Genomic DNA, 20,921 nt, shown 5'->3' with positions numbered 1-20,921 from the left:
GGCTTTTGAAATTTTCAAAAGACAATGGCTTCATTAATAGGATTTAAGCATGGTGGCGTAATAGATTGATCCAGAAGGTGGCAACAACGCAACAGTAAGGATGCCGCCTGCCGTAAAACGGGACAAAGAAGAAGAAGAATCCAGATTGTGTGCGCGCACTGCCTTGTGTGGACTGGACTGAATGAAAGTAACTGATTCAAACCTCTCGCAAAGTCGTTGTGTCTTAAGAGGTAAGTGCGTCTTTAACAGCGTGCATCAGTTGAACACATTTTTGTATTTCAATTAGGTTGTTTAATTTATGCAACCGTTAAATAGTGACTTATGCGTGTTTAATGTTAACGTTAGATGCGTGAGACGAACTTGCAGCCAACCCTGCTAACTTAGTTTATTCAAATGAATCCACATTCCTTACAGCTGAAGCTAAACCATTTGTGAAACCAACTATCTACAGAATTTCGAAACGTAACCTCTTGTGTAGGGCGACTTTTTCTCTCCAAATAGTTACGTTGCTGTTCTGCTTACTTGAGCTGTTCTGCAGCTAGCCTCACAGTGTTGAGTCAATGTAATCATGGCAACCGGTGGCTTCAGCAGAACACGGGTCGGTTGAGGCAGAGCTAAAGTAAAGCATCGAGTTAACATTTGGATGTGTGTGTTTGCTAGAGACTGGTTCATGGCATGCACGGAGAGTTTACAGTGTGGGGGTTACATTAATGGATTGCAGTAGCCTGCCCTTTAGATTAAAAAGGACAATGCTGCATTTCGCCATAAGAGTCATGTGTGTAGGAATGCCGCCCAGAGCAGTGGTGTCGCACGTAGCCAGTAGCCACGGTGAATGAGTAATTCAGCCGCGCGGTGGCCTCATTAAAAGTAAATGTAAGACAATTAAAATGTAAATCTCTCTCGCGCTCTCTTTGCATCACATAAGCACAGTAACTCTCAACTTAAGTTATGTACCACTACTCTCCCAGCACGTTAAATATATGATAATCATAAGACGGACAGTAGGGCCGTAACTCTTTCTTTCTCTCTCTCTCTCTCTCTCTCTCTGTTGCAAAACAAAGTCAGCCCTAACTGAAGCGTGTCAGGCACCTGGCTGGCCCTCAAATAGATGAGGCTTAACGTTACATTCTCCCTGTCATGGAGCCAAGCTAACCCACCTCCCTATAGCCTGATCAAGCCTTAGAAAACTCCCCTTTCCGGAAAAGCCTACCCCAATACCGTACTTACTCGCCCATGCAAAGGAACAACAACTGCAGCAGATGCCAGTATTGAATTAAGTTAATGAACGCATGTAAGTGTACTTGGTGTTTGTGTATGTAACACATAGCAGAACATGCCTCCTGTGTGCTGTGACTTTTCATTCTGAAGAGGATGTGATTTCTCAGGCTTTGGAGTGGCACCACCACAAGGTGCCTGCATCGCATAACATGTCATGCCATTTGTGTTATCGCACTGTGTGTATTAGTGACCATGAAATTGAGTTCAGATCTCTCTGTCCCACGGAAATTAGTTGCCACCCCCCCTCTGCTATCTTTTCCTCAAGCTTAATCTCCTGACCACCTTTCCCTCTCCGATTTCACTCTCGGAGGGTCTCCCCTCTGCTTTCCCTGCCTTGAGATGAAAGCCACAGCCATGACAAATAAGGTAATCATTTCTGAAGTGCTTTGCATGCACCCCTTTGGAGTTTAGAGGTTAAGGGTTAGGGCTGTTCGACAGATGGAGCTTAAAGTTACTCACACAACCGGTTCATTTGACCAGCATTGAGGCTTAACTGTGGAAACGTTGACTGTATCTTAGCCCCCAGCCCTAACTGAGGATGAAAGAAAATGCTAATTCATCCAGTAAAGGTTCTTTCCCTTATTTTCTACAGGCATCTCCTTTTGTGTGTCCCCCTCCCCCCTTCTTTATTCCCTCCATTTCTTTACCACTCAGGCTGTTTTTATAAAAGACTCATTAATAGTGTAGTTGCTCAGAGCCTGAGATGGCTCAACTTAATGTCTGCTGCTCTGGCGCTGTGCCTGAGGAAGCAACTGTTCCTCCTCCCTTGCCTCCAGTGAAGGTTGGGATGCCACTCTCAGTCGCACTTTCACTCTTGCCTGCATTCCTTTGCCTCAGGCTCCGAGCGCTCCAGGTGCATTCTGGCTCAGGTGCTGCTGCTGCTGCGCCCACTGTCGCACTGCAACTCACCTCTGCTGTACTGGCTGTATTGCGGTTTCTGGCAGCCTCTGGTTTTGGGCACCCTGCAAGAATACCTTCTCTAATGGAAGCTGTGCAGTGAGGTAAGCCTTACTCTCCAACACTTTAAGAGACCCGCGCTAGTAACAGACGTTAGCACCTACGGCTTTTAGCCTCCTTGCTAGCATGCTCGCCTGCCTCCCACGTCTCAGGTTGCATGTTTGAGTTGGGTGCAGGACTGTGCCGTTTACCCAACACAGGTCATATCTGCATGCTACCCATCTCTGAGGAGGCAAGTTCAATTCCCAGTGCAGGATTTTGCTTCTCAGTGTGCGGGTTTCATTGCGCACTGCGCTCTGCACTGCAAATACTGATCTCTATACTGCTGCTGTGGATACTGGGCATCCATTTGAAATCCATCATTATACAACTCCAAGACACTGTCAGTCTTTAAGCAGTTACCACACAGTTTATGTCTTGGTCAGAGCTAGGGATATTTTTTGCACTCAGAGTTTTATGTAACTTTAAATGATTGAACTTACAAGTCCTACCTGTGCCTATCATTTTTAGTAATTATGCTTTCTTAGAAAGGTCTGATCGTAATTCAGACAATCTTTAGTACTTTGTTAGGAGACAACAGGCTTTCCCAAGATGGCTTTGCTCAACAGCGACTCTATGAACTGGCTTCAGCACCAACAGGCATTCAGACTGTTGAGCTCCACAAATGTGCTTTGGGTTGTGCTTTCCTTAGACCTGCCAACTAATGTATTTAATAAACTAATTTCATGATTTCTCGAAACAGAGGAACTGTAGCAGGGTTGCCGTAGGCTCAATGGGATTGCGAAACACAAGCTTTACATTATTTAAAAAATTTGAGTTGAGTTGTAGAACATCTGTATTTTTGATTAACTTAATGAGATTAATATCAAGGTTAGGCTGAAGGAAGTAGGATTAGTTCCTCTTGATAAAATATAAGTTTGAAAAGGCTTGCAGCACTGGTTTGTAGCCAACATTAGTAAAATATTGAAATCTGATTAAAATGGGCTAGAATATTTAGGAAATTAAAGATTTTATGCTGAAGTTTTCATGCTGAAGTAAAGGATATTTGGAGATGAATAACAATATTTAACAGTTGCTGTAGAACCTGATGAAGGCAAGTAGAACTAAAATGTCTTTGGTGTGCAGTTTATAATTTTTGCACGGTCGCATACATTTAACAGACGATTTAGCTTTTTGTCCCCCCCCCCCCCCCCCCCCTCGAAGTCCTCATCATAAGCTCTAGGTTAAAGAGTAGGGAACAACTCATTAATCTGTCAGAATGATCTACCACTGATCGATGCACAATCACGCGGAACATTGTGTTGCATATTTACTTCAACACCTGTCAGGGGTTTTAGACTAATGGTCTATCCGTAAAGAAGGTCCACTTTGGCCAGCAGGTTTCACTGTGAAGGAGAAAGGTGGTGGAGGCGGTAGTACTTTGAAGATGTTCCCCCACAGTGCAGTGCTTAGTGATTTATAAGGAGTCCCTATTGAATTATACATTTTTCGAATCAGTGGAGCAACAGGTCACCACAGGTTTATTACCCCACTGAAAACCCAGCCTGTGTAAAGCTGTTTCACAGCAGAACAGTTCTTAATCATTTTTTTTACAACTTAGTTCAAAAATCCTTAGACACCAGAGATCTCCATTCTAATCGGGCGGCTAAACAATCTTCTCAACACAACACACCTCACTTGCGCAGTTCTCTTTTCTTGATCACAGTGCCTGTATTTATTTATCTGTGTGTTATATTGTTACTTCAACGTGGACACCAATAACTGTCTTTGTAATTGATGGTGATGAGCAAGTAGTCTACATACAGACATGCTTCAAATGGCTCCAGTGTCTGACCCTTTTATCACCTGGAATCATTTTGGGACATGATGATCGACATGAAAAAAAGAATGCAGGCTTGCCAAATGTTTCTTGCTGATAAGATGGACTGCGATTGAGAACAGTATCTCCTAGAAAAGGAATTGGTCTTGTCATAACACGCCCTTTAGGCCTTTTGCTGACTTCCCTGTACAAGTTTTGTTTAAGTTGTGTGTGTGTGTGTGTGTGTGTGTGTGTGTGTGTGTGTGTGTTTGTGTGTGTACACAAGTTTTGTGTGTGTGTGTGTGTACACAAGTTTTGTGTGTGTGTGTACACAAGTGTGTGGTCGTATGGGTATGTATGTGTGGGAGGGTAAGGGGGAGGAGTTTAAAACCATTTAGAAAGCATCAAACCCTTTTATTTGAACCTGTCTAAAGGACAAACATGACCTCATCATTACCTCATTCTTCTCAGCTAAACTTATCAAAAACACATGGTCCACGGTCTCTTTCTGCACTACAAATTGATTGCGGCTTGGACTGGAAAGGTTCTTTTTTTTTTCTCTCTCACCCCCCTTTTTTTTCTACGAGGAGAATGTATGTGTGTGTGTGTGCGTGCCTGCATTCGCGTATGGGTGTTTGATGTTTGTTTTTATTATTCGGCCAGGGTTACATTTCTTTCTGTCTCACTGGCTCTCCTCTCCCCCTGTTTTTCTTTCTGGCTGTAGTTCCATCTGTAGTTAATTCCTTCCTCTGTGTCAGACCCTTTTCTTCTGCGCCGTCCGTCCCCTTTATACAGGACCTCTCCAGCTCAAACATGTTTCACTTAGCTCCCCAGCAAAGCTCAAACACCCCGGGAATAATGTTGAATAATCCCAGAGGACATTTTGCATCGGTATGTTTCCCGCCATAGGCCAACATTAATTTACCATTTCCTTAGAACAAGCCGTCATAGTATTCCAGCTCTATTAAGTCAATATACATCAGTTTTTGCCTGTTTATTTGGACTGTGCTGGAAGGGGTGGGGTGGGCTAGGGTGGTGGGACATAAGCCTCTTTCACATACGAAATCCATTAATGCGTCAGGTAGAAACAGGATGGCTAACAAATTTTCATTCCCACTTGGTCTTCCATAACAATACATTTGCGGGTGTCGTGTATTCCCACCAGACTGTATTTGATGGCATACTACATAGCGCAAACCTCCGCAAGATGTGAACATGCAAGGTCTCATGTCAGTTAACGTAGCTATGAACTAACCTTTTTATCTCTAGCTTAGAGAACCATCTCAACCTTTGGCATTAGCTGCTCAGTAAAACCTATGTATTTTGGGGCCAAGCAGCGAAGCTGCACAGACACCCTAAGGGTTTCTAACTTTTCCTTAAGTTATATTGAGGAGACTGCTTGATAGCTATTTACTATTTCATGCAAATGGACCTCTGGAATGGGCCATTTAAACCAATTAAGGTCATTTTAAAGTTTACTTGTAAGCTAGCATAGCAACAAGGCACCATAGTGACCACCAAACACGGTTGGCTCCATTGCCTGAAGCTAAGTTTAATTTCTCAAAATCACCAGTAAAGGGCAGTCTAGGGTTCAATCAAAGTGATCACAACCGCTTGTGGATGGCGTTTAATGGATTCACATAGACAATAGAAATAATGGGACATTAAAGGGGCAGGGGCTTACTTTGATTACGATGTAGTGCATGAAGGTGGAGAAGTCCCCTCACCCCCTTGTCCTTCTCAAACACATTCATTCAGAGGTTCCAATTCCAACTGGAGCCATGTCAGAGAATTATCGTTAATGTTGCTATGTCACCAGGGATAGAATAGCTTTACTGTTTAGCTTCCATTCCCACATGACCCCATAACAGTAAAATGGTGATAAATAAATAGCTTTCAGGGTGAGTGGGAATGACACATAATACAACAGCTCTTGTTTTGAATTATATGAATCCAGTATTGTAGCACTACCAAGGCCAGTGATCTGAGTGGGATTAGGGTCATAATAACCTTATTATCCGTATGTGGGTGGAGCCGGCCTGGGTGACGTCATTGGCTGCAGGGCTGAAGATCGTCCGGACTCTTTGGTTGTGTTCGAATATGGAGTAGAGTTGAGACTTTTTATTGTTTCCGTAGGAAGAGTTTGAGGGACTGCCAGAGTGAATGTTCAGTTCTGAGATGGATGTCTATTGATGTTAGAAGTTTAAAGGTGGAGAAAGGTTACATTTGTGTGTATGTGTCTGGTAGGCTCTTTCTCTCTTTCTCTCTCTACCTCTGGGGACAGCCTAATGAAATTCCTTTACGGAGGAGAAAGTACTCTGATGTACAGCTGGAAGGCTGTTGCCAAGGTGATTCCGGGTCAGAGCTTGACCAACAACAGTGATAGGAAGACAACAAGTTTGGACAGTGAAATAAGTCTGGATGTATGATCTTAAAGCCCCTCTCTTTAACAGCAGTAGCCAGCATGATCATAAGTTGGGGGAAGTTGCCTGCTGGCATTCAACATGTCTTTTGGGCACTTTTTTTTACAAAAATATACGTATTTACGTTGTGGACAAACAATGGATTAATGTCTGTCCTCCTATTGAGTGTTGTTTGACATGAAAGGCAGACATGGGACATTTAGAATGGTGGGGGTCGGTGCCCAGTGATGTTTTTCTGTTTAGTGAGGGCGACGCCTCGGGGCCTGGCTCCACGCATAAATAGATGAGTTCCAGGTCAGGAGTTTAATTAGCCCAATTACTGTCATTTCATGTTCCCAGTGAAGGGTAAAATCATTCCAACATGGGCTAGTCTCTGTGCCGTGTGTCTGTGTGTGTTTATGTGTTATCTAGGTTCATCTAGGTCTACTCTAAAGCCAGCTTTTGTAGGTTATCATTTATTTAGGGATCTGGGTCTCTGTTTTATTTCACAGACATCTTTCTGTGAACACCCGCACACCCCACCCCAATCTTTGTCTCTGACTTCATGGCACCGTTCCCCATGTCTGCTTTTTATTCTTTATGCTGTTGTTCCCAAAGCACTGCCTGTTACCCTGGGGGGGTGTGCTGCCAAAACTCTATGGTACCAACCCTCTATCTCTATGGTATGCCACAGAAAGACATGGTCTCTGTTCTGCCTGAAAATATGGCATTGTCCTCTCTCAGTTGGCGTGGCACAATTCACTTTGGCCCTCGCTTTATTGGGTCCCCGGTCGTTTGGATGCTTTAACAGTCGCGCATTAAAACGGCAAGCATGGAGCGAATAACTACAGGGTTCCGTCATTGCTAAATCGGCCAAAGTCAATAAAGCTGCTTTTGGATGGCACACAAGAAGCGCTTTTAAAGGCAAAGAGTCGGCCCACTTTTTTTTTTCCTTGTGGTCTGCAAGGGCACTGTTAAACGAAGACGCCTTTAAATTACGAACCTTCAAAAGACACTTTTTATTGACATCTCTAGGTAGAGGCAGCTTGTAATTACCTTGTAGTTACACAAATAGTGTTGGTTTGGTAGCATGCTCGGTGCTGTTTGTGGCGCAGGAATAGGGTGCTGGCGCATGAGGCGCACCAACAGCGTCGGCTGCGGTTCATCCAGTTCCAGCGACACAGTCCAAGCAGTGGTGATGAAAACTGTCTGGTCTCAAACCTGGAAAGGCGTGAACGTCAGACTAGAAAGAGAACCGGGATAGAGAGAGAGAAAGAGGGGTGCTCTGACGCTTGACCAATGCTGGCTTCTGCTGGTTGGGGTTTGGTTTGCGGCACTGGGACAGACAGACGGTTTAGGCTTTGTCAGATTAGTACTGATGCAGAGCCGCCGCCAGATTTTCACCACACATGGCCTCCCTCCCTCCCTCTCCTTTCTTTGCCACTCTCTTCCCCCCCTCCCTCTGTCTCGCTGTCACTTTCTTCTGTGAATTTTTTTTCTTCTTTCCCATTTCTTTGAAAGTGCATCGTGGCTCAATAGCGCCGTGTGTGATGGTAATGAATGGCGACTAATGGCACATCCCTTCCCTACGGCAAGATCCGTTCGGGTTTCCCTGGAATGCAAGCCAAGCCTCCCGAGGTGTGCTCTCCATTCACATATGCCACTTCAGTGTGTGTGTGTGTGTGTGTGTGTGTGTGTGTGTGTGTGTGTGTGTGTGTGTGGTGATGATTACCACAGCTTAATGCCTGACCCAACTGACCTGCCAACAGGGGTGTGTGGAGGAAGTGCTGCTGGGATAGTTTGATTGTGGAAAAAAAAGTCTTCTATATATAAAACAGCTCATCAGGACCAGAGTGACCTCCTCCACACACCCGGCATTCGGTTCCTGTTTTGTACATTATCATCAACTGTTTTAAATCACCACTTTTCTCTGGAATATTGGATTGCTGTTGGATGAATGCGAACACTACTTAAGGTTAAGGGTAAACGTCTGACGTGTGCGTGAGGCCGTCTTAGACAGATGAGTCCCAGCAGACGTCTAGATAAACATGTCACCATGGAACACTTTCAGGGACAGTGATGCGTCCCTCAGATGCAACTAAATGGTGCCAGAAATAAGTCCTGAAACATTAGCGGCGATGTTGACACCCGCCCAAGCCCACAGTCGGATCAAGTGCATTCCTCTCCAGCAAATGCCTTTGAAGCGGCAGCGGGTGGCTGGGGCTATGTTGTGGCTAGCTGGATGCTGGTGGTAAGATCATGCCTGTTGACAGGACACATTTAGTGGATGGGGAACTATCATGTTCGCCAGCATACAGTGAAATGAGATCCCCTCAAAAGAGTGTGGGGAGAGGGGAACCTTTGCGGTCTGCTGGTGGGGAACCCAGGCCCCATTTAGTCATTCTGTTAACTCTGCTGTTCCCAGCTTCGAGTCCAAACAACACGTCACCCGGGGGGATATTCTTGGCAGTGGCGATCTCGTACTCTCTATGTGTTGTTCTCTTGCCGTGCTGTTTTTTTGCATGCCTATTTGTGTTCATTTTCCACATGCCTCCAGCCTTGTCCTGGGATCTCGAGTCTTGGGTGCAGAGTTACAGCTGACTGCCCAAGTGGATGACCTGTCTGGCTGTATTGATTGATTTTGTGGCGTGTGACAGGCATGTGAAGACCGACGGGCATTGCGACCCCACCTTATCCTAGCCACCAAGGGGTCCTATTGGTGCAGCCGGGACATTCCAACTGGCTACCAACTGAGCATGTGCAGAGGAAGAGGAAGAGGAGGAGGTGGGAAGAGGCATGGAGCTCTCTAACATTACTTATCTCTGTGCCGGAAGCAGTGATCCTGAACCCATACCTGTCACACCAGAGGAAGTATTGGCACCGGAAGCTGCATTGTTACATTTGCTTCAATGTGAATGTTAGTTGGTAGGCTACATTTGAAACACACCTGTGCAATTAAATCCTTTTGAGAACTTTCCCCCGCTCTGATAATTGATATCCGGAGTTTCTCATTGGTAGCATCCTACCACTCAGTAACTGTGTGAAATTGATTTGGCATTTGTCTCCGGCAATCAATTCCAGTGTAATGTCTGTTACGGTTCATAGCATCTTCGTCAATAGATTGATTGTGATCAGGGCCCTGATTGAGATTGAGGTGACGGCGAATCGTTGTTTCGCCACCCCAGGGCGCCTATGCTGTATCAGAAGCCTCAGACAGGCTTTCTGACTGGAGCCTGATCTGAGCGCCCAAAGACATGGCCTTGATAGCAGCTAGACAGATCAGGGCAAGTGCCATCATGTCTGTGTGTCGGTGAAATGTCTTTCACTGGCTCTCTCGCTTGCTCGTGTGTGTGTGTTGGTTGCTAGATTTTCAAATTAGCATAACCTCAGGGGTGCGCTCTCTCTCTCTCTCTCTCTCTCTCTCTCTTTTTTCTCTCTCAGGTTGAAGTGTGGCTATGGTTGTGTCTTTAATTTTGGCGCGCTAGAACAAGGTGATGTTTGTTTTCACTGCACACTTTGTGCGTGTGTCAAGTGCTAAGAGGCTAATTTATTGCCCCTTTTTTAGCCCACAATCTCACTTGTTGTTGGAAGTGGGCCTATTTGTTGGTGAAAAGACAACAGCAGCAACAAAACTTAAAGGCGTTGTCTCCCCTTCATATATCCTTCTCCATCTGCTACCCAGTTCTGGAGTGCTCTTCCCAGTCAGGAAGAACCCAGTGCTCTCAACTGTCACAAGAGGGTGCTTTCTCCATCTCTTTTTCTCTCTCTGTCTCCGTGCTGGTACCTACTGCAAAGACCTACATTCTGGTATTTATTTTCGATTAAGCAAAACATTGTTACTGTCCTTCCAAGTATATAAAGAAGTACTTTTAAAAATTACAGAAATGAAAAAAAAAAGAATCCCTTACTATACAATTCATAAATGGCCTTGTCACACACCTGATAGACCTTTCTCTGGAGCAGAAGTGGCCGATTTCAAAGTCAAGTAGAGCTGCAACGATTAGTCGACGAAATCGACTAAGTCAATTGTGAAAAATGGTCGACGCGGATTTGTGTCGTCGACGCGTCATATAATATAAAAAAAAAAAAAAAAAAATGTTTTTTTTTTCTTTGCAGACGCTAACAGAGCTACCGGTACTTTTCATTCGGAATTGCATATAGGAAGTGCGAAATAGCTGCGAAAAGCGAATTATTCTGAGATGGCTCATGTTACCATGGAAACAATAAACAAAGCTTGGTTAAGCAGCAGCTGCTGCATATCAGATATGGCTAACAGAAAAGTTGTCATTTTTCTCAATGATGGTCAATTATTAGTAGTTTAAGAAGTACTACTACAGTATTTCAAAGAGAACGGGCTGTGGGAGCATAAGAACAGTAAGTGTCTAGCAGCAATTATCATAAACATACAGCCGCGGAAAAAATTAAGAGACCACTTCAAAATTATCAGTTTCTCTGGTTTTACTATTTATTGGTATGTGTTAAAGTAAAATGTACATTTTAGTTTTATTCTATAACCTACTGGCAACATTCCTACCAAATTTCAAATAAAAATATTGTCATTTAGATCATTTATTTGCAGAAAAATGACAATTGGTCAAAATAGCAAAAATGATGCAGTGTCTTCAGATCTCGAATAATGCAAAGAAAACAAGCTCATATTCATTTTTAAACTACACAATACTAATGCTTACACTTAGGAAGAGTTCAGAAATCAATATTGGGTGGAATAACCTTGATTTAAAATCACAACTTTCATGTGTCTTGGCATGCTCTCCACCAGTGTTTCACATTGCCGTTGGGTGACTTTATGCTACTCCTGGCGCAAGAATTCAAGCAGCTCGGCTTCTTTTCATGGCTTGTGACCATCCATCTTCCTCTTGATCACATTTCAGAGGTTTTTTATGGGATTCAGGTCTCGAAATTGGGCTGGCCATGACAGGGTCCTGATCTGGTGGTACTCCATCCACACCTTTACTGGCCTGGCTGTGTGGAATGGAGCATTGCCCTGCTGGAAAAAACACTTCTCAGAGTTGGGGAACATTGTCAGAGCAAAAGGAAGCAAGTTTTTCTTCCGGGACAACGTTGTACTTTGCCTGGCTGAGGTTTGTAAAAGACCATAAGGATTGAAAAAGCGGACTGGAGGTTCTTCTAAGTTCGTCTTCTCTGATGAGTCCGATTTCACAGTAGGTGCAAGACTCTCTGGCTGGTAGGCCTCTCCAGGTCTCCGTCTAACCATCAGACGACCATGTGTTGGGCAAAGCTGAAAATTGGACTCATCAGAGAAGACGAACTAGAAGACCCTCCAGTCCGCTTTTTTCAATCCTTATGGTCTTTTACAAACCTCAGCCAGGCAAAGTACAACGTTGTCCCGGAAGAAAAACTTGCTTCCTTTTGCTCTGACAATGTTCCCCAACTCTGAGAAGTGTTTTTTCCAGCAGGGCAATGCTCCATGCCACACAGCCAGGCCAGTAAAGGTGTGGATGGAGTATCACCAGGTCAGGACCCTGTCATGGCCAGCCCAATTTCGAGACCAGAATCCCATAAAAAAACCTCTGAAATGTGATCAAGAGGAAGATGAATGGTCACAAGCCATGAAAAGAAGCCGAGCTGCTTGAATTCTTGCGCCAGGAGTAGCATAAAGTCACCCAACGGCAATGTGAAAGACTGGTGGAGAGCATGCCAAGACACATGAAAGTTGTGATTTTAAATCAAGTTTATTCCACCAAATATTGATTTCTGAACTCTTCCTATGTGTAAGCATTAGTATTGTGTAGTTTAAAAATGAATATGAGCTTGTTTTCTTTGCATTATTCGAGATCTGAAGACACTGCATCATTTTTGCTATTTTGACCAATTGTCATTTTTCTGCAAATAAATGATCTAAATGACAATATTTTTATTTGAAATTTGGTAGGAATGTTGCCAGTAGGTTATAGAATAAAACTAAAATGTACATTTTACTTTAACACATACCAATAAATAGTAAAACCAGAGAAACTGATAATTTTGAAGTGGTCTCTTAATTTTTTCCGCGGCTGTATATCTATAACTTATTGTAAGGTTTAAATGTTTGAAAACAGAACGTCTCATGGAGGATGCTTGCTAACGCTATTTCAGTTATGTTAAGTGCAATGTGGTAAATCAGTGAATTATCAGAGTAGCCTGTATTTTCGTTTGTTCTGAATAGATAACCCCCTCCACTTAGCAATCTTCAAACAAAAGATTGTGGATTTTTTTTTTTTCATATGTTGAATTTGAATGTCACCTGCAGCTCAGTTATGTTGCACTTGCAGAGGCTTGATTGCTATTTTGAGTTCCTTTTAAAACTTTCTCTTTACTTTTAAAACTTTATTTGCACTTTCTCTTTACTTTTATAAGCATATTTGCACTCTTAATTACAGTGCATGAAATGCCCTGTATTGTTATTCCTAGGCTTCTTCTTCTTCTTATTCTTGTTACCTTTTTCTGCGATTAATTCAGCCCGAACCGCTTAACGTAGAAACTTCATTCAAACTTTGTCGCGTAGGTCTTGTAAACGACACTTATGCTATGTATTTTTCACTTTTATAAACTTTATACTTTTTAAGATATTAAAGAAAAACGAATATAAATGTCTCCCATTGACTTACATTGGGCCATTATGACATCATAATAGGGTCTTTAAACTGGCTTGCACCTGTGCTTCACTGACAGCTGCACCAAATCAAAGGAACCTCTACTCTCTCTGTCCCTCTCAATTTAACTGTAACTAGGAACATTAAAACACCATCCATTCTCTATTTTTTTTCTCTCCATCTCTCCATCTTTCTCTCTCAGTCAACTTTCTCTCACACTCAATCTCTCTTCTTCAATCCATTTTTATCTCCTTTTTTCAATATTTTCACTCTCTCTTTATCTCTTCATCCAGAGCCACTCTTGTTCACTATTCTTTCCTTCTTCCACTCTTCTTTCCTTTCTTATTTTCTTCTTTCACTCTTCTTTCCTTTGTTCTTTCCTTCTTTCACTCTTCTTTCTTTTCTTATTTCCTTCTTCCACTCTTCTTTCCTTCCTTCACTCTTCTTTCCTTTCTTCTTTCATTATTTCACTCTTCTTTCTTTTCTTCTTTCCTCCTTCCACTCTTCTTTCCTTTCTTCACTCTTCTTTCTTTTCTTCTTTCCTTCTTTCACTCTTCTTTCCTTTCTTCTTTCCTTCTTCCGCTCTTCTCTCCTTTCTTCACTCTTCTTTCCTTTTGTCTTTCCTTCTTCCACTCTTCTTTCCTTTCTTCTTTCCTTCTTTCACTCTTCTTTCTTTTCTTCTTCCTTTCTTAACCTTTGCATTTCATGCACTGGTATTTCCTTCAGGAAATGCATTTTCTAGTTACAGTGCATGAAATGCCCTGTATTGTTATTCCTAGGCTTCTTCTTCTTCTTCTTCTTCTTCTTCTTCTTCTTCTTCTTCTTATTCTTGTTACCTTTTTCTGCGATTAATTCAGCCCGAACCACTTAACGTAGAAACTTCATTCAAACTTTGTCGCGTAGGTCTTGTAAACGACACTTATGCTATGTATTTTTCACTTTTCTAAACTTTATACTTTTTAAGATATTAAAGAAAAACGAATATAAATTTCTCCCATTGACTTACATTGGGCCATTATGACATCATAATAGGGTCTTTAAACTGGCTTGCACCTGTGCTTTACTCTGCCGTGCTAAGGCAAAAGACCGTAACTTCAAGTTTGGTCAAAAATGAGTTTTTGACGTATTTGTAAAATATCAGCAGTAATTAAACAAATGTACTGATATTAAATGTACTACTAACATGCCATTATCAAATTAAAGCCAGTGACATCAGTATTTTGGTTGATTTCACGATGTATAGGCTACCGACAGTTAGCATACCAAGCTAGGTAGCCATTAGAATTGCATGGCAGATATGCTAAGCTATCGGGCTATTCCCCCACCCAGTGCCTGTGGCTAGTCCGAAAAAGGTGCATCTAAATCGGGTAACTTCGCTTGGCGAGCGGGGGCATGTGGAGGGGGAAAATGGGCCTCATTCTCTATCGTTCTCTCTCTCTCTCTCTCTCTCTCTCTCTCTCACACACACACACACAAACACACACACACACACACCCCAATGGACTGACATAGATGTTTTATGTGTTTCATGTAACAATTCAAGTTCATTGTTTTATGTGCTTAATGTGATAATTCAATGGTGTGTGTGTGTGTGTGTGTGTGTGTGTGTGTGTGTGTGTGTGTGTGTGTGATAATCATTGTATTGGTAATTGTGATAAATGAAATAGTATTACTACTGATTAATTAATAGGGTCATTATTCCATTGTTATCATACCACTGAGCTTTAACATAGAAGTTACTGCCTTCTGCCTTAGTATGCTTCACTGACACCTGTGCCAAATCCAAAGAACCTCTTCTCTCTCTGTCCCTCTCAATTTAACTGTAACTAGGAACATTAAGACACCATCCATTCTCTATTTTTTTTTCTCTCCATCTTTCTCTCTGTCAACTTTCTCTCACACTCAATCTCTCTTCTTCACTCCATTTGTATCTCCTTTTTTCAATATTTTCACTCTCTCTTTATCTCTTCATCCAGAGCCACTCTTGTTCACTCTTCTTTCCTTCTTCCACTCTTCTTTCCTTTCTTATTTTCTTCTTCCATTTTTCTTTCCTTCTTCCACTCTTCTTGCCTTTCTTTTTTCCTTCATCCACTCTTCTTTCCTTCTTCCACTTTTCTTTCCTTTCTTCACTCTTCTTTCCTTCTTACACTCTTCTTTCCTTTCTTCTTTCCTTCTTTCACTCTTCTTTCTTTCCTTATTTCCTTCTTCCACTCTTCTTTCCTTCCTTCACTCTTCTTTCCTTTCTTCTTTCATTATTTCACTCTTCTTTCTTTTCTTCTTTCCTTCTTCCACTCTTCTTTCCTTTCTTCACTCTTCTTTCTTTTCTTCTTTCCTTCTTTCACTCTTCTTTCCTTTCTTCTTTCCCTCTTCCACTCTTCTCTCCTTTCTTCACTCTTCTTTCCTTTTGTCTTTCCTTCTTCCACTCTTCTTGCCTTTCTTTTTTCCTTCATCCACTCTTCTTTCCTTCTTCCACTTTTCTTTCCTTTCTTCACTCTTCTTTCCTTCTTACACTCTTCTTTCCTTTCTTCTTTCCTTCTTTCACTCTTCTTTCTTTTCTTCTTCCTTTCTTAACCTTTGCATTTCATGCACTGGTATTTCCTTCAGGAAATGCATTTTCTAGTTATTCTTGTTACCTTTTTCTGCGATTAATTCAGCCCGAACCGCTTAACGTAGAAACTTCATTCAAACTTTGTCGCGTAGGTCTTGTAAACGACACTTATGCTATGTATTTTTCACTTTTCTAAACTTTATACTTTTTAAGATATTAAATAAAAACTAATCAAAATTTCTCCCATTGACTTACATTGGGCCATTATGACATCATAATAGGGTCTTTAAACTGGCTTGCACCTGTGCTTTACTGACACCTGTGCCAAATCCAAGGAATCTCTCCTCTCTGTCCCTCTCAATTTAACTGTAACTAGGTACATAAAGACACCATCCATTCTCTATTTTTTTTTTCTCTCAATCTCTCCATCTTTCTCTCTCAGTTTACTTTCTCTCACACTCAATCTCTCTTCTTCACTCCATTTTTATCTCCTTTTTTCAATATTTTCACTCTCTCTTTATCTCTTCATCCAGAGGCACTCTTGTTCACTCTTCTTTCCTTCTTCCACTCTTCTTTCCTTTCTTCTTCCATTTTTCTTTCCTTCTTCCACTCTTCTTGCCTTTCTTCTCACCTTCATCCACTCTTCTATCCTTCTTCCACTTTTCTTTCCTTTCTTCACTCTTCTTTCCTTTCTTCTTTCCTTCTTACACTCTTCTTTCCTTCTTTCACTCTTCTTTCCTTTCTTCTTTCCTTCTGTCACTCTTCTTTCTTTTCTTCTTTCCTTCTTACACTCTTCTTTCCTTTCTTCTTTCATTATTTCACTCTTCTTTCTTTTCTTCTTTCCTTCTTTCACTCTTCTCTCCTTTCTTCTTTCCTTCTTCCACTCTTCTCTCCTTTCTTCACTCTTCTTTCCTTTTGTCTTTCTTTCTTTCACTCTTCTTTCTTTTCTTCTTCCTTTCTTAACCTTTGCATTTCATGCACTGGTATTTCCTTCAGGAAATGCATTTTCTAGTTTGTATTACTATTAAATGTATTTATTATGATGATTACATTTGTATTATTAACTTGTTACTCAAATACATTTGAAATTCAAATTCCAACATTTTGAATCATTTTTTAAATTTATGGAAATAATCGTTAGATTAGTCGATTAATCGAAAAAAAAGTCGATAGATTAATCGATTACCAAAATAATCGTTAGTTGCAGCCCTAAAGTCAAGTCAAGTCAAAGTGTTTATTGTCGCATAAATTGCTCCTGAGTGTCAAGTTAAACCATTGTCCACACACATTTATCTTTCAGTTTTCATGTTATTGTAGATTCCTGAAAGCTGCACAGCATACGGAGTGGTCTTCTCAGCCCAGGAGAGACCCGGTGCTTCCTGTAGGCAGGAGAGGACGGTACACAGAGCTTTCACACGTCCTTTTCTCAGGCCCCTGTTGTGGGGGGAACATTTGGAGAGGGTGGGGTGGGGTGGGGGTGCCGGACCATTCTAGGAGACTGATAGATGGTGTCAGGAGAGACTCGCATCTTATCAGACTCAACCCCCACCTCCGCCAATCAGAGTTTCCATGAGGATGTGTGTGCTGAAGGGACAGATAGGCCTCCAGGCTCCCTGTGCGTCACATGTCCCAGACCCCCCCCCCCCCACCCCTCTCATGGCAGGAAGTGGAGGAAGAATTCATTTCCCCCAGCATCAGCGAATCGGACAACACTCGGTTTCCTTGTTTTTCGGTATGGTGTTTGGGATGAAGGGGGGGTTCAGGACAGTGATACTCGTCCCTTGGCGCCTCGTGATGAGTATGTCAGGGATCATGTAGGCTTAGTCTGCATTTGTTTTTTCACTCATAAGAATTTCCTCCTGTTTCTGTTTCTCTGTTCTTGGGTCTCTGTGGCTACAGCGCTGAGATCATTGAGGGGTGACCTCATTCCCATTGTGGAGAAAGTGACACAACTGATGTTGTTAACCCATTTGGGCTCCAAGTAATGCTTTTGTTTTTCCTTCCCTTGTTCTATAGAAGTTATATATTTGTAAGTCTCTCCACCGAGAAGAAAACTAATGAGACAAATAACTCTGCGATGGAATAGAGATATACTTGTGCAAGTTTGCTTGTGGCAGTATTTTATTACCTTCACAGAACATACTGACATCCCTATTTCTTAACAGCTTTGCTTGGAGTCAGCAGCTCTGGGAGAGGGTGGGGGCTGTTTTCAGAATCCAATTCTGCTCCTCAGTCGGTATAGCAGTGGAAGCAAGGCCTATTAAGAGTTGCTGAAGGGTGTCTCTGTTGCTCGGTACAATGCTGGAAGGGAGGCTCATCATTATCTCCACATGACAATGGAGTGTTTTGAAAACAATGGTTTTCCTTCGCGTTTTCAAAAAGATTCACGTCCACCTGGCTGCATTTTGAGAGCTCATCTGCGTCCACATGGAAACGCAAAAAACAAGTGAAATCACATTTCTTGCATAATCTATGCTGCAAGTTATAAATGCAAAATGTGGTTTGGACAAACAGAATATCTTAACTGAATTGAACCTACCCTGAAGTTTCTAGCGCCACTTTACATCAAACAAACCCAGAAAAGGCTTTGGCCACTGGTGTTTCCAATAGATTACGTCCTCGTAGAAAAGGATCAAATTGGCTGACTACTCTGATGTGACTGACAATAAGAAATACATTTTCTATTCATTGCCACTGAGGGTGTGGTGGAGGCTTTGGAAGGTGTGGTGGAGGCTTTTGGAGGGCGCAGCTCAGCCTGAAGCTTCATGGAGAATGAAATGTGGATGAAGTTGGAGCTGTGTAATCGTTTTCACAAAGCTTGGTTTTCACCACGACAATGGGTTTTCAAAAAGTCTCCACTGTCACTCCAACATGCATTTTGACACGCAAAACGCTATTGTTGTGTGAACGAAAGGCTAAAACGCAATAAAACATCTTGTTTTTTTGCAAAAACTCTATTTTCACCGTGTTTGTGTGGCCGTGTTCGTGTGGCCACCTACAAGTTGCCATAGGGTGTGTCTCTGTGTGGTGACACTTTCACAACACGATGGCTGGAGGAAGTCGCACGTGTCTGTGAAACCCCACGTGGTGCAGTCAGGCAGCATTTGAGGTTAATGCTCCTCTTTCCCAATCTGCCACTTCAGATGCTTTCATCAACCGTGGCACCCAGCCAAGGAGCAGACTGGCAGGAATGAACATGCCCGATCAAATGGCTACAGGGCCCTGGCGGGGTCAGTGGAAATTTGCATTAAGGGTCAGACAGCACAGCAACTTGATTATCATATATCTGCCTTTAAGGCAGGGAAGGCTGGTTTGTTTTTAAAAAAAGGGGAGGGGGGGTTTGGATGGACGGGCGATGCCTTCCATCTCGTCTTGCTTACGTGAGTTGAGCTGTTTTCTTTGTGTGCTTGTGATGTGCACCCATGTGAGTGCACCCAATGCTCGTCGGCACAGATTAAGGATGTCAGATTTACAGTGAGGGAGGACAGTAGGTGGAGGTGAATGGGGGCTAGACGGAGTGAGCGGGAGAAGCATGGGAGACGGCACAACTCGGGTGAGTGGCTGGGGAGATAAGACGTGCAGCGTTGTTGTTGTGTCATCACTCCAGAGACCTGGCCTTAATACACCTCCACACTCAGTCCATCTCCGTCTGCACCACATAGCCTCTCTATCTCTATCTCTATCTTATAGCCTACACACTGTTAAATAACTCTGACTAAATAACACACTGTTAAATTACTCAAACTAAATAACACACTGCTTAATAGCTTAGACTAAATAACACACTGTTAAATTACTCAAACTAAATAACACACTGCTTAATAACTCGGACTAAATAACACACTGTTAAAATACTCAGACTAAATAACACTCTGCTAAATAACTCAGAATTCCCACCTAGTCCATATGCCTAGTTTTCCCTTAAGATCGGAGAAGGGTCACAATAACTCACAGAGGTGTGAGCCTCTCTGCAGGCTGATCACCTTTCACTAAGCTGGTTTACTAGTAGATGACTAATACAGATGCCAGATTGTCTTTCCCATGCACGCGCCTTCTAAGTCTTATGTCTTCCTAGAGTCAGTCAGCAAAACAAAACCAGTGATTGGCACTTTAGCGTACTGTGAGGAAAATACACCATATTTGATGGTTTGGCTGCTGTTAGTCTTTCCTTCTAACTGCTTGGTCAACCAATGGTTTCTCACTTTACCTACCAATGACCACATTTGACCTCTCCCTCGAGTCTCCATCAGTCCATTACTGCGTTGCCTCTACTATGAAAATGAATCTCACTAGTTAATGTTCTACCTTTTCTGCTCATTCAAGTTGGAAATCCAAGTCCAAGTTCAAATCGTGCCCGTGTGAAAAGCAATGACCTAGGACTCCTGCTGGGTTAAGTGATTATTTCCTTTCTGGGAGCGGTAGAATGACCTGTTTATGGCACACAACAGGGTTTCATTTGTCAAGAGGCTCATAAAATGTAGGTCTCTTCAGGTGTGTGTGTGTGTGTGTTTGTGTGTTTTGCATCTACAGACACGCGCTTGTAAAACAAACACACACACACACCACCCCTCATTCTCTCCCCCTTTTCCCCTCAGCCCTGGTTCACACACAACCAGTCTGCACCGCCATAGGCCCATTGTGACGCTCTGTTTGCCAGACAGCAGTGCAGAGGCTGGCTGGGCCTGAATGAGTCTGAATGTAACCTAGATGGATGGTGGAACTAAGAGAGAGGCCATCCCCTGGTTTCAGCTATTAAGCAGAGTCAACACAAACCAGATTAGGAGCCTTTTAATGTGGAGTTGCAACCCAGACAGAATCAGCCTGCTGAAAACTGCTGCTATCAGGAAACCTCTGCCAGGGTGGTCAGCTCTGTTTTTTGTCTGTGATTTGATTGTTCTGAGCAATGAGTGATTGCTGTAATTATTTTGTGAATAATTCGTCTCGTTTTTACGTAATGGCTTTGAAGAATGGAGTCAAAGGTCTTGTTTTTGTTTTGGTAGGCATGTGGGGATAACAACTGTTACTGTAAATTACGAAATCTGTAGGGCTTTTTATCTGCATAGTTTTGATGAAATGCTGAAGTGAATATTGTAATCTAACTATGAAATCTGTGAAGTGTTAAGCCTACAAAGTAAATGTATTCTCAGTTGCCAGATTTTTTTTTCAGTTTCTGTTTTAGTGTTTTGTAGGAGTTTTCGATAAAATCAGATAAATATCAACAAAACATTTATACAATGAAATGCCCTGAAAATGCTGTCCTGTTTTTTTTTTTCTTTTTTTCTTTTGTTTCCCTCAGTTGTCCATAATCTGTGTAGGTTCTGCTT

The 20,921-nt window shown here is 42.4% G+C and overlaps 1 protein-coding gene across 1 annotated transcript in view; it reads left to right on the top strand.

The window, feature by feature from the left end:
* The first annotated feature begins 217 nt into the window (after positions 1-217).
* The window catches only part of add3a (adducin 3 (gamma) a), a 108,329-nt gene continuing 87,625 nt past the window's right edge, over positions 218-20,921 (top strand). Inside the window, exon 1 of the mRNA XM_080837971.1 lies at positions 218-230. The gene's annotated coding sequence lies outside the window, so the exon portion shown is untranslated. The remainder of the gene's footprint in view (positions 231-20,921) is intronic.

This window comes from Sprattus sprattus (genome assembly GCF_963457725.1).
Source record: "Sprattus sprattus genome assembly, chromosome: 1".
NCBI lineage: Eukaryota > Metazoa > Chordata > Actinopteri > Clupeiformes > Clupeidae > Sprattus > Sprattus sprattus.
This window is presented reverse-complemented; position numbering and strand designations above follow the sequence as displayed.